The 12,064-nt window shown below is 40.3% G+C and overlaps 1 long non-coding RNA gene across 5 annotated transcripts in view; it reads right to left on the bottom strand.

The window, feature by feature from the left end:
- LOC140641247 (uncharacterized) overlaps positions 1–12,064 on the bottom strand; it is a 104,288-nt gene that overhangs the window by 34,485 nt on the left and 57,739 nt on the right. The window lies entirely within an intron of this gene.

The following is a 12,064-nucleotide window of genomic DNA, read 5'->3' as shown; positions in this document are numbered from 1 at the left end:
ATTCCCAAAGCATTTTTGATTGAACCCTTTTTTTTTATTTTTTATTTTTTTTGCCTTCCTACAGGAAAAAAGATGGCATTCCGCCCAGATACACTGGTGTTTTGAACATAATGTCCAAGCCACTCTGTAATAGAGCCAGGGCTGGACATTCTTCAAGACAGCACGATTCAGTGTTGATCACTTTCTTTACATTTTGATTCTATGCAAAGCCGCCTGTGAAATCCTTGAAGCCAAATAAACAAACAAAATAAATAACAGGCTGCACTTAACGTGCTTACAGAATTATAGGGTTTTGAGAGATGGCATGGTATCCTGCTAGAAGCCATAAAAATACCCCAGCTGTTTCATAGTGTGGAAGAAATATATTGGTTTTACATTTTATAATTTCAAACTCTGTTGTCAACAGGCAACTTATGTTACTTTATATTCCACTCATCACAACCCACCGTAATTCCTCATGGCAGAGCAAAGTAAAATATATTCCTCTGTGCTGACACTACTTATTGTTTTTTGTCTCCTATAAATGATTTGTGGCCCTGCTTTGAATTTGGGTAAGGAAGTGCATTTCCAGAAGCTTTTATAAGAAACAGCACATTCTGTAGCATAGGACAGTCAGTCTCTAAGGAAACAGGAAAAGGCTATTTGGCTCTTTCTCACGGGGCATTTATGTTTTCTCCCCTTTCTTTCTGGCAGGGTCTGTTAGGCCTCTCTTGTCAGAGAAATTCATCAAGCCGCTGTTGAATCTATTAATCCCTTGGTTTAGAGCCCATCGGCCCACGTCTTCCCCAGGTAATCATTGTAAGCCCTCTACAGCAGCCTCAAAAGGTCCAGGTCAGAAAATCTCTTCCATTTTCATTTCATTGTTGATTCAGAGGCTATCAAGTGATAATCGTCAAGGGCTCAAGAAGAGGAGGTGACACCATTGTCCGGGCACCTCACAATGATGAGGAGCTCTGTCCGTTGGTTTTGAACACCTTACCCACACATTGGCTTACCCCCAAGTCATAAGAGAGGCCACAAGTTTTTCTTGAGAGGAGATTTGTACTTGCCACATCAAGATACAGTATCTTCACGGAATTTTTTCTTTTTGGAGTCATAACCTGTTTTGATAGGGTGGTCCACCCGGGTCTTCTAGGTTTGTGCTAAAGGTGTGGGACTCGAGAATGGTGTTGTGAGCTGTGCCTCCTGGGGGGGAGGCAGAGGCTCTGTCTGCCTCAGAGGGCTACTCTGACAGTGCCCAGGGATCTTCTGTGATGAGGACAACCCTGCTTTCTCGAAATGATTTGAAGTTGAGCCAGCTCAGCGTAGGCCTACTTTATTGTAATTTCAGGCACTCCTGTTTCTCTAATAAAATAAAACCTTATGGCAAAGAGATAATAACACCAACAACCGCCCACATTAGTAATAAAAGCATGAATTACCATTAAAGTTTCCATCGGAAAAACATTTTTAAATGTCCTTAAAACACTTCCATGGATGGAATTACGGTTAAGACGGTTGAAATAATTGAGAATTGTGAAGAGTAACATGGATATTTTAAGCTTTTTTGCAGATTAGTTAAATCTCCATCAGTCCTAATGACGTGGGTACTATTGTATGCCCATAGTTTGCAGGTAAAGAGGTAAGACCCAGAGAGGTCAAGTAACTTGCTGGGGGTTATCCAGCTAGTAGTAGCAGAGTGAGTGAGAATTTAAACCCATGCCCGGGATCCAGTGACTACTCTAACCATCGTGCACGCTCCTCCCAAATGGTTATTGTGACAATTTCAATGTCTCCTTATTTTTTGTCATGTCTTTATTTTTTATAGTAAACTCCTGAGTGTAATACCAAACAAAGTATCTTCCTGAAGTTAAGGGGTGCTTGTCTTTGCAACAGAACAGAAGTGGCCATTCCCTCTTAATGTGTGGGAAGTCACCTGGTATTTATCTACCAGGGGAGGTGAGGCAGCAGAAACGTCAAAGAAACGACAGAGAGACCATGACATTTAGCAAGGGCTCCCATTCATCGTGACTTTATTAAACACTCCGTCAACATTGCTTTTAAAATCTGCCTACAAAGGTTTGGTCTGTATGTGTCTAACTAAGGAAAATGACTCTGATTTTTTTTACCCAGCAGTAGATTCTGGAATGTGGTTTCGAATCCAGATCCATATGCCTGAAGAGGCTTACAGGGCCCTCTGTCCCCGGAGCTCCACATTGCCAGCAGCGAGATGGGACCCCAGATACTCCCCCACCCAATAATCCCAGGTTCACTTTGCAGAAAGGTTGCAGGCTTGAGAATTTGGTTTAAAATGCAATGAAGAAGGGTTGTACTATATATGGCAGCCTTGAATCTCCAGGGTGGGGAGGTATGTAGTCATTTTCTCGAGGGAACATGTTCACATTTATTTCATTAATCTGAAATAAGCAACTCATATTTTCACACAACCTCATTTCCATTCATCCAGCTGCATGGAAGCCGGTTTCTGTGCTTGGCTTCTTCATTGTTCAAGGGAGATTTCATCAACTAATTGAAAAGAACACATCTCTGTCCTCCACAGAGCTAAATACATACAACAATTTCACCACCAATGCCAGACACATTATCAGTGTCCTGATCTTTGGCCTTTGATACTTTCAAGAGATGTCCCAGGGGAAATCTTTCCCTGGAATGTTAATCTGTTGCTTCTCTGACCTTCTACACATGTACCACATTATTATTACAACCCACATGCTTCTCTTTTCATGCTGTCATTTTGACAATAGAACCATCGGGCAATTCATCTTTAGACCAGAGAGCTGTAACAAAGTGCATACCAGTAAGTGAAATCAGATTGGCTAATGGTATTGTTTAAATGCAATAACATTTCTCTCCTGAAATCCACCCAGATTTCAAATGATATGTCATTCCTGAGGGGGATGCTCGGCAACAATTAGCTACTGGTGATTCATCACAGGGTCTCACTGTGGGGATCTCTCTTTCACTTTTTTCTGAACATGCTTAGGAAACATAAATTAGTCCCTGAATTGGAGCGGTGTGGATTTATCAGTCAGGTTTTCTGCCTTTACCTTCTTTCTTCTTTCATCTGGCAGATGTTTATTTCATCTCCAGATTTATTGAAAGCAGTGTGGGGATCTGAGAGCATTTAGCAATACTGAAAAGCCATTTCTTTTAAATTCTCCCCAAATGTCAAATGTCACCTCCTCAGAGAGGCCTTCTTTTGACCACCCCCCATACAATAAACCTCACTCCTATTAGTATCTATCCTCTTTGTCCGGCTGGCTGGCTGGCTGGCTGGCTTGCTTGCTTTTGCAACACCTAGCATCAGCTGTCATAGGATATACTTATTCATTGGTTGGCTACTGCCCATCGTCAGAATGTGAGTTCGGTGAGCACGAGAGTGTGGCTGTTCCACCCACTGCAGTCTTCATTAGCACTAGGATTGTGCCTGGCTCCTCGTAGGGGCTCCAAAGATTAGTATCTGTCAAGTGATAAAGAATCTTCCACCCTAGAGTAGACAGGAGGATGCTTTGGAGGCATATGAGCTGTGAATCTCACTGATACCCAGTAGGCATTTTTTTTCTGTTCCAATGTGATAATGAAGGCAGAGGAGAGACTACTGCACACAAATTACTGCTTGTTTGTAGCCCAGCCTTATCATCTGAAGCATTTGAAAAATATACTGTGGGAAGGCTCTAGTCTGTTTTGTTTTATGGATTCTTTTGTGGTACTAACCATCGTTTTCAAACACAAAGTAACCAAGGTTTATTTGCAAACATTAGTCATGGTTGACGGCAGGAAATTCTGAAGCTCGTATGAATAGAGCTTTTATCTATATACCTGAGCCAAAGAATCATCACTGAAGAATCTTCTAAGGTTGGTGGAGAATATGTGTGGGTGGGTGGGTGTGCGCACATGCGCACAACTGTACCTTCAAGCCCCTCCCTCATTACCGTCCACAGGACTGTAAATTGACCTGCTCTGCTCTGCTTCTGTCCATTTGCAGACAACCAGTAAAAGCCAACAGGGTGAGCCCTACTTACGTAGACTCATGGTAGATTAGGTATTGTTGCAGGGTGCCTCGGTGGCCTGAAAGGGTTCGTTCTCCTCCCCTAATGAGCAAACTTACAAGGAACAGGTTTTGAAGAAGTGCTAGGGAATGCTTCAGGATGTACTTAGATGAGAAGAGTATAAATGATCCATCTTCCTTGGATCCTCCATAGACTGTGGTTCTTTTCTTTCCCTACTGAGAAAATGACCACTCTTCCTTTGTGGATGTGATAATTGCTACCCTGGCATAGTAACAATTAAGGAGAGTTGCCATGGGAATCTGTGCAATCCTGAGTGGTGGAGGAAGTGGGCCGGTGAAGGAGTCACTCACAGGTGCAATTTTTGCTATCTGATAATAATATTTAAAATAATTTTCCATTTCTCTGTCTACCTGTCTACCTACCCACCTATCTGTTCTTCTCTTCCTCTGTATCTCCCAGAACACTCTCTATACTCTCTTCCAAATATTGGCTTGGATTGCTAGTCAGGATTAGTGTCAGATTCTTATTCTCATGGACTGGAAGCAGTTAGAAACAAAGGAAGGTAAAGAATGTCAGGAGAAGTAGAAAGGAGACCGGGGTGGACGAATTGTATTTAAAAAATATAATCTTCTAAAACCCAGGATAAAAGGCTTGGGGGAGAAAAGATGATGTGAAACCACAGTTAGTGAGAGATCAAGCAGCTTCAAACAGCACTCTTTTGGTTGGTGAGACAGGTGTCCAGGTTGGTAGGGGAAAGGAAGCAAATCACATGACTAGATTGAAATCATCAGTCTCAAGAAAGGAAAGGTGGATGCTGACAATGACAGGAATTCTGGGCCCTTCCGGTACTCCTGGAGGAAAGCTCACACATATTTTGGCTTTCTCACGGTGGACTGCAAGGGTAACACTGGTTTCTCTGAATGCTGAATTAAGTGATGCGGTTGTTGCTTTCAAAGCATGTCAGTGGGAGCAAGAGATGAACACACGGGAGCCCAGAACCTCAGCCACAAAGATTTTTCTTTGTGAGCAGGAGCTTGTTGCGCCCTTTCAAATCCAGCTCAAAATATGTACTTTGCAAGGTTATTGCTTTTCATCTTTATCGTTCGCTCCCTCTAAAGAAATTGGTAAAAGCGTAATGACAAATCCCGGAGCTGCTTAAACCTGCAGAGAAAGCTTCTAATTTCTAATTCATCTCAACGGAGATTGAATTGTTCAGATCGGCATTTCATTTAAGGAAGATAGAAATGAGAGAAGGTTAGTCTGAAATAGCTCTTCCACAGGGATGAACGGAGATTCGTCAAGTTTTAGCTCGCACCATCAACTTTCAGGTGACGTGTCCACTTTTGAATAACACTGGGCAAAACACAGGAGATGAAAACAATTTTGAGAGCAGATAGGGCAGCCTTTAAAATTTGGAGCTTCTGAGATGCCTGGGGGCTCAGTGGGTTGAGCCTCAGACTTGATTTCTGGATGTCGGGGCTGTGAAATTGAGCCCCACATGGGCTCCACGTGGATCTTCCCTCTCCCTCTACCTCTCTCCCTGCTCTCTCGTCCTCTGTCTCTGTCTCTCTCAAATAAATAAGTAAAATCTTTAAATAAAAATTAAAATTAAGGGATAAAATTTGGAGCTTTTGTTTGAGCAGCTGAGGAGGTTGGGAAGATAGAAGTGAGGTCAGAGTGCAATTAAAAAAAAACCTGAAAATGCTCTGAAATATTAATTTATTTAGTACATATTAGTTGAGCATCTATGGCACATCAAGGATAGTTCTAGATTCCAGTCACAGCTATGGTGATCAGCCACTTGGTGGTCATCCAGGCAACTGTTTACCATATATGGGCAGTTCAGGCACCTGTCCAAGCCAAGTTGGATCTCTTTACATGGACCCTAGATCTCACCACCCCCACCCTCCACCATGCTCTTAAGGGACTCTATCAGTTTCCTATGGCTGCTGTAACTCATTACTACAACCCACACATTTTTCTTACAGTTGTGCAGGTCAGAGGTCTGCAATGGACCTTATGGGACTTGAACTGAAGGGCCCACAAAGCTCTGTCCCTCCTGGAGACTGCAGAAGGCGGGCTGCTCACATTCCTTAGCTTCTGGCTGCATCAGTCTCATCTCTGCTTCTGTCGTCCCATCTGCTCTGACTCTGAACCTTCTACCCCCTTCTTCTAGGGACCCTTGTGATTATATGGCATTCACCCCATGATCTAAGATAACCTTCCCACTTAGGTTCCTTAACTTAATCCTATCTGTAAAATCTCATTTGCCACACAAGATGACATATTCACAGGTCACAAGGATCGGAGCATGAACAATCTTGAGGGGCTACTATTCTGACTCCTCCGGAGACTAAACATTGTTACTTATTTTTCTATTTATGATCCGATATTCAGGCTCATCCATCTCTTGCTTGCAGTGCCCCTTTTGACACTCTCATAACAGCCTTCAACTCTCCACACAATTATTTCCTCATAGAAACTGCTCTTTGTAAGGTCACCTAGATTCCTCCCACTGCAATATTAACCCGATGCATTTTAGGGCTTCTCTTTCTTCATTGTAAGAGTAACACATTGATGACCATTCCTACCCTCTTTTTAATAACAACAAGGCTGCTCTCATTATTTATTATTTACTAAGCTCCAGGCACTAAACTGAACACTTTATAAATGTTAATTCCCTTGATCTTTTCCATGGTCCCATGAGTTCAGCATTATTTTCCACACTATCAGTGATAATACAGAGACTTAGCACCGCAGGTCCCACCTAGAACTTTCGAGCCTCCATGTCCTAACTCCCACTTCTCTGCCAAATGATAAATCTAGACAACTGAGTGGCTCCTGGGTGTCTTCATGGGTTGTCCCAATTCTCTTCTCAACCTTAACCCACAGAGATACCACCAATCAACTGTGACCAGAAATGTGGCAGTCACCTCAGATTTCTCCTTCTCTTCTACATCCAAGAAGCATCCAAGCCCTGTTGATTCCATGTCCTAAATGTCCTTGAACCCAGCTCCTCATCTCCACTTTGATGGCTACCACCTTAGTTTTGGTTTATCTTGACTCCTGTCTTCTTGTGTCTCTTACTGAGCTAGCTTCTAAGTAACTTTGTACCCTGATGGTTCCCCATGCATTCTCTTCCAGTTTTTGCAAATTTTTTCTGCACCTGGTCTCCATAATAATCTTAGGAAAATAGAATTCTCATGCTGTCATTTCCATACTTAAAAGTCTGTAATTGTTCTCATATGTTGTCAAGTCTTGCCTTCTCCTATCTTGGTACCTCTTCTCCACTTGTTTTTTCTCCTCCACACGTCTCACCACCTCTTTCCCCTCCCTCAGTAAACACTGGACTAAATTAATCAACTTAGAAATCAAACAAATGAACATTTGGATAACTTTTTTCACACTCGGTAAAAAATAAAAAAAAAAAACAATTGCAAGATGAATTTTTTTCATAATTGGAAATTTTGATATAACAATCCTAGGAAAGGTCTGGTAAGCATACAAGCACTTAAATGGTTGAAGGGAGTGTGACTTGGTTTTCTTTTCCTGAAAATAATTATGTTAATATATAATAAGAGCCTTAAAGATGTACAATTGACCTTGTGTTTCCATTTCTGTGGATTTATGCTAAGAAAATAATCAGGCAGTATGTATGCAATTAAAGACTGTATTCTTGAATATAAATCTTCATGTTCAAGAATATTTCAGCATTATTCATTAGGAGAAATCGAGAGACATGTCCAATAATAACCTAATGATTTAAAAATTAAGATCTGTAATAGGCTGGAAATATACCCATTAGAAATCATGTTTTCTAAAATATACCATAAGAAAATATTCACAAGTATTTTAGAATATACCATAAGAAAATATTCATAAATATTCACAAATATTCACAAATATTTTTAAATAGAAAAAGCAGAATTTTCTAGGAAACAAGGCAAATACACCAAATAGGTCAATGTGTTAACATAGTTGTTTGTAGATTTGTGATGGCTTAAAGTACATTTTTTATACTTTAAATTTTCTTTACAGGAGATAGAGATAGGGGATAGATGAATAGAATATGGAGGGGTTTTAGAGCAGCAAAAATACTATCTGTATGAAACTCTAATGGTGGTTGCCTATCCTTATGCATTTATCCAAACCCAAAGGATGTACAGTGAAAGTGAACCCTAATGTAGACTCCAGACTTTGAGGTGATTGTAATGTGTCACTGTAGGTTCATCATTCATCATGGATATTCAGCTGTGATGGGGAAGAGGGGTGTTCTATGTGTAGAAGGCTATGCATGTGTACAGATGGGGGGTCTGTTGGAAATCTCCATACCTTCCTCTCATTTTTGCTGTGAACCTAAAGCTACTCTTATAAAGATGAGTCTTTTCAAGAATTTTTTCTTTATACTTGACAGCATTTGAGTATGACCTCTGGATACAAATGGTCTAGATTCAGATTCCTATCCTAATTTCACTTCTTACTATGGTGACCATGAGCAAGTCACGTAACTTCCCTACAACTCCATTTTCCCATCTGTGAATTGGGAAACATAGAAAGATGGATAATAGCAATAATAAAAGATGTTGAATGTTGATGTAATATAATCATAAAGATCATAGTGTAGTGTCTAACACAGCCTGAGCACTCATTGGACTTCTAGCATTGCCACTCATGGGTTGTGAGACCACAAAAAAAGTTATGTAGCTGCTGTGAATCTTGGCAAGTCCTTCTGGAGTGAATGCAAAATGCACAGTGCAAAGCACAGTCCTCTCACTTGGTCAATAAATGGTAAGATATGAATAACAGTGCAGGGGCTTAGAGCTTGGATTTTGACATCAAAAGTTGACACAGTGGGGGTCAAATCCTAGCTTTACTTCTTACTGTGAAAAAGGCAAATCAAGAAAGAAAAAAGAAAAAAAGAGAAAGAATGAATGAATGCAGGGTGTTTTGGCCTCAGTTTCTTGTCCTGAATGGGTGCAGGATCTCTTTTAGAAGGTGACCGTGAGGATAAAATGTATATTATATAAATGTATAGGGTTCTTAACCTGGTCCCTGAGTAAGTCAGTCCTTAAAAACTATGGTTAGCTTTCAAATGACTGAATGAAACCAAGTTAACTTGATGTAAAATTTTCATGATATTTCTCAGTGGATTATAAATGACAGAAAGGATTCATAATTGATGATGAATTGGAGGTTAGCCAAACAACAAAAAATGTCCTAGAATAAAAGCAAGGAAATCAATCTATAAGCCTATAGAAGTTACTAGTAAAGTGTTGGGAGGAGGGGTAGGTACAGTCAAAAGCATGATTCACTAGAACTAAAGGAGCAGATTATTTAATAAAAAAACATACCTAGTAAGTGGCCATTCAAGGTCAACACTGCTTTTAAATACTTTCCATTTATGGATTGCCTCCTACAATAAAGATGCTGCAAAGCTCATCAAATGGATCTTGTTGTCTCAAGGTTGACATAAGACTTGGGCTTCCTCTGGAGAGATTAATAAATTGACACTTCTTATATCATATTTCCTTTAAATAGTTGTGCCTCCTTGTTTTAGGGAAGGTAGGAGAAACTGATTTTTTTCCATTAACAAAAACTGTATATAAAAAACAATCACTCAACTGATTTCACTGGCTTCACAGAAAAGTGACCAAAAGAAAAACAAGTCCAAAAAAAAAAAAAAAAAAGAAGAAGAAGAAGAAGAAGAAAGAAAAAAGAACCCAAAATATATTTCCCCATTTTCTATAGTTCTCTCAATTTTTTTTCTTGCAATTTTCTAGATGAGACAATATCTTGGGAGGCAAATTAAGGGATTTGACATTTAGATAATTAGACTAAATCACTTATTTTTGGTAAGCAAAACAACATGCATTATTGATTTTTGAACTCAGCTGACAGCAAGCTCATGTGAGATTCACAAAAGTACTCAACCCAGACAGGTTGACACCAGTGAGGAGTTAAACCAATTTACATTTAGCCAATTTATTCCAGTGATATTTCAGTTCCCCTTCTCGATCTACATCCTCAGTGGATACCCAGCGTGCCTTCCCATTAATTTGGCTTTGAATTCTACTCCAAAATCTGTGGGTTGTTGAAACAGGATGAAAAAATATTCCAGGGATGTGACTCTTCTAGGGGAAGTAATTCTGAAGATAACACTTCACAGGAAATTCCTGCCATTGGATGATCAAACTGTGCTGTGGGTTAATTGGCAGGAAGGCATTGGAGAGGCAGTGACTTTTATGGTATGCACAGTAATTAGGCTAGATCGGTTACCCCTCCACTGAGCACTGAGATGGAATCCACTGAATCCATGATGTTTTCTTTCTTTCTCCCAAAGCTGAGTAGCTGAGTGGAAAATCTTCCCAAAATGGAGAAAGGACATTCTTCATTCTTCTGATCATGCACACTTAGATCGGCAGTGTTTCCTTGGACCACTTTGTGTTGCAGAGGTAGTTGGGGATAAGAATGAGAGGGGGTTTTTTGTTGTTTTTTGTTAAGATTTATTTATTATATATAGAAAGAGAATGTGAGTGAGCAGGGGGAGGGGCAGAAGGAGAGAGAGAATCTTCTTCATGCAGACTGCCCACTGAGCATGGAGTCCTATGCAGGGCTCGACCTGGAGATTATGAACTGAGCTGAAATTAGGAGTTGGATGCTTAACTGACTGAGCCACCCAGGTGCCCCAAGAATGAAATGTTTGGCATGAATTTCAGTGATGAAAGATTATCAAGATGGAATATGCTAAACTTGGAAGAAAAATACATCACTAGATAGATTTTCCCCATACACTCTTCCAAATATTTAATAAAAATTAGAACTTATTCTCCAAGGCTTCAGTGCCTATTCCTCTTCATGAATGTGCACCCCTCATGGTTTCAGTTACCAGTTTATGCATAGGGAGAAAAATCAGGTTCGGAAGATTTCATGCTAATCTGTCGCAAACAGTAGAATACCTTCTTGAAATTGGGAAAGAAAGTGAAAGGAAGTGACAACACTATAAAACATGTTTCCTAGTTCCCTGAACACTTGAACCTCAGTGTGCTCTGAGCTAAGGTTAGTCCTCCACAGTATGTTGTTGCTCAGGAAGATTCATCATTCAGAAGGAAAAAAAAAAAAAAAAAGATGCTACCACTAGTTACACAAAAGAGGGAATGGGCACTGGCAAGCCAACTCAATTAAACACATCTTACACCAGTGGATCCCAGCCATGTTGATTTTCCACAGTCCAGTCAGATTCAGTTTTAAAATATACATTTCTAGGGGATCCCTGGGTGGCTCAGGAATTTAGCGCCTGCCTTCGGCCCAGGGCGTGATCCTGGAGTCCCGGGATTGAGTCCCACATCGGGCTCCCTGCATGGAGCCTGTTTCTCCCTCTGTCTGTGTCTCTGCCTCTGTCTCTCTCTCTCTCTCTCTCTCTCTCTTTCTCTCTCTTTCTCTCTATCTCTCTGTCTCATGAATAAATAAATAAAATCTTTAAAAAATAATAAAATAAAATAATAAAAAAAAATATACATTTCTAGAACACCTTTCTGCCTTTCAAAACAGTATGTGAGCTAATATCATCTTGATTTACTTTTAATTGGTAGCCAGCCCTCTCACCCTGTGACCTGGATTGGGGAAACAGTTGACAGAGGGAGTATCAGGACCTGCAATTAACATTTCAGTGTCTTGATAACACTGGCATCGGGAGCCTCGAGCAGTATCTGTTCTTTCTTTGTGAACTAAGTCTAGATTTTTTTGAGTGATTTTTCTTTCATTCTTTACTTTTTCATACGTTCAGGACTGGGGCAAGGTACTGTGAATATGAAACATACAGGATCTCTTTTCTAGCAAGCTTCTTCCAGGGATAAGAGGAGAAAAATTGTGTCCCCAGAGACTACATTCTAGGAGATAATTCCTTTCCAGACAGAAAAGATGAATAAGATAGAGCCTTTGGGTCATCTCCTATGGTTTTCTGATTTTTCCTCCAGTCTGAACAACTAAGGCTCTCTTGCCAGTAAGCAGAATTTTCTCTTTTCTTTCTTTGCTAAATGATGCTGCTGTAGAATGCG

The sequence above is a fragment of the Canis lupus genome, chromosome 10 (assembly GCF_048164855.1).
Source record: "Canis lupus baileyi chromosome 10, mCanLup2.hap1, whole genome shotgun sequence".
Taxonomy (NCBI): domain Eukaryota; kingdom Metazoa; phylum Chordata; class Mammalia; order Carnivora; family Canidae; genus Canis; species Canis lupus.
The sequence above is the reverse complement of the archived record's forward strand: the minus strand, read 5'-3'. Positions and strand labels throughout refer to the sequence as shown.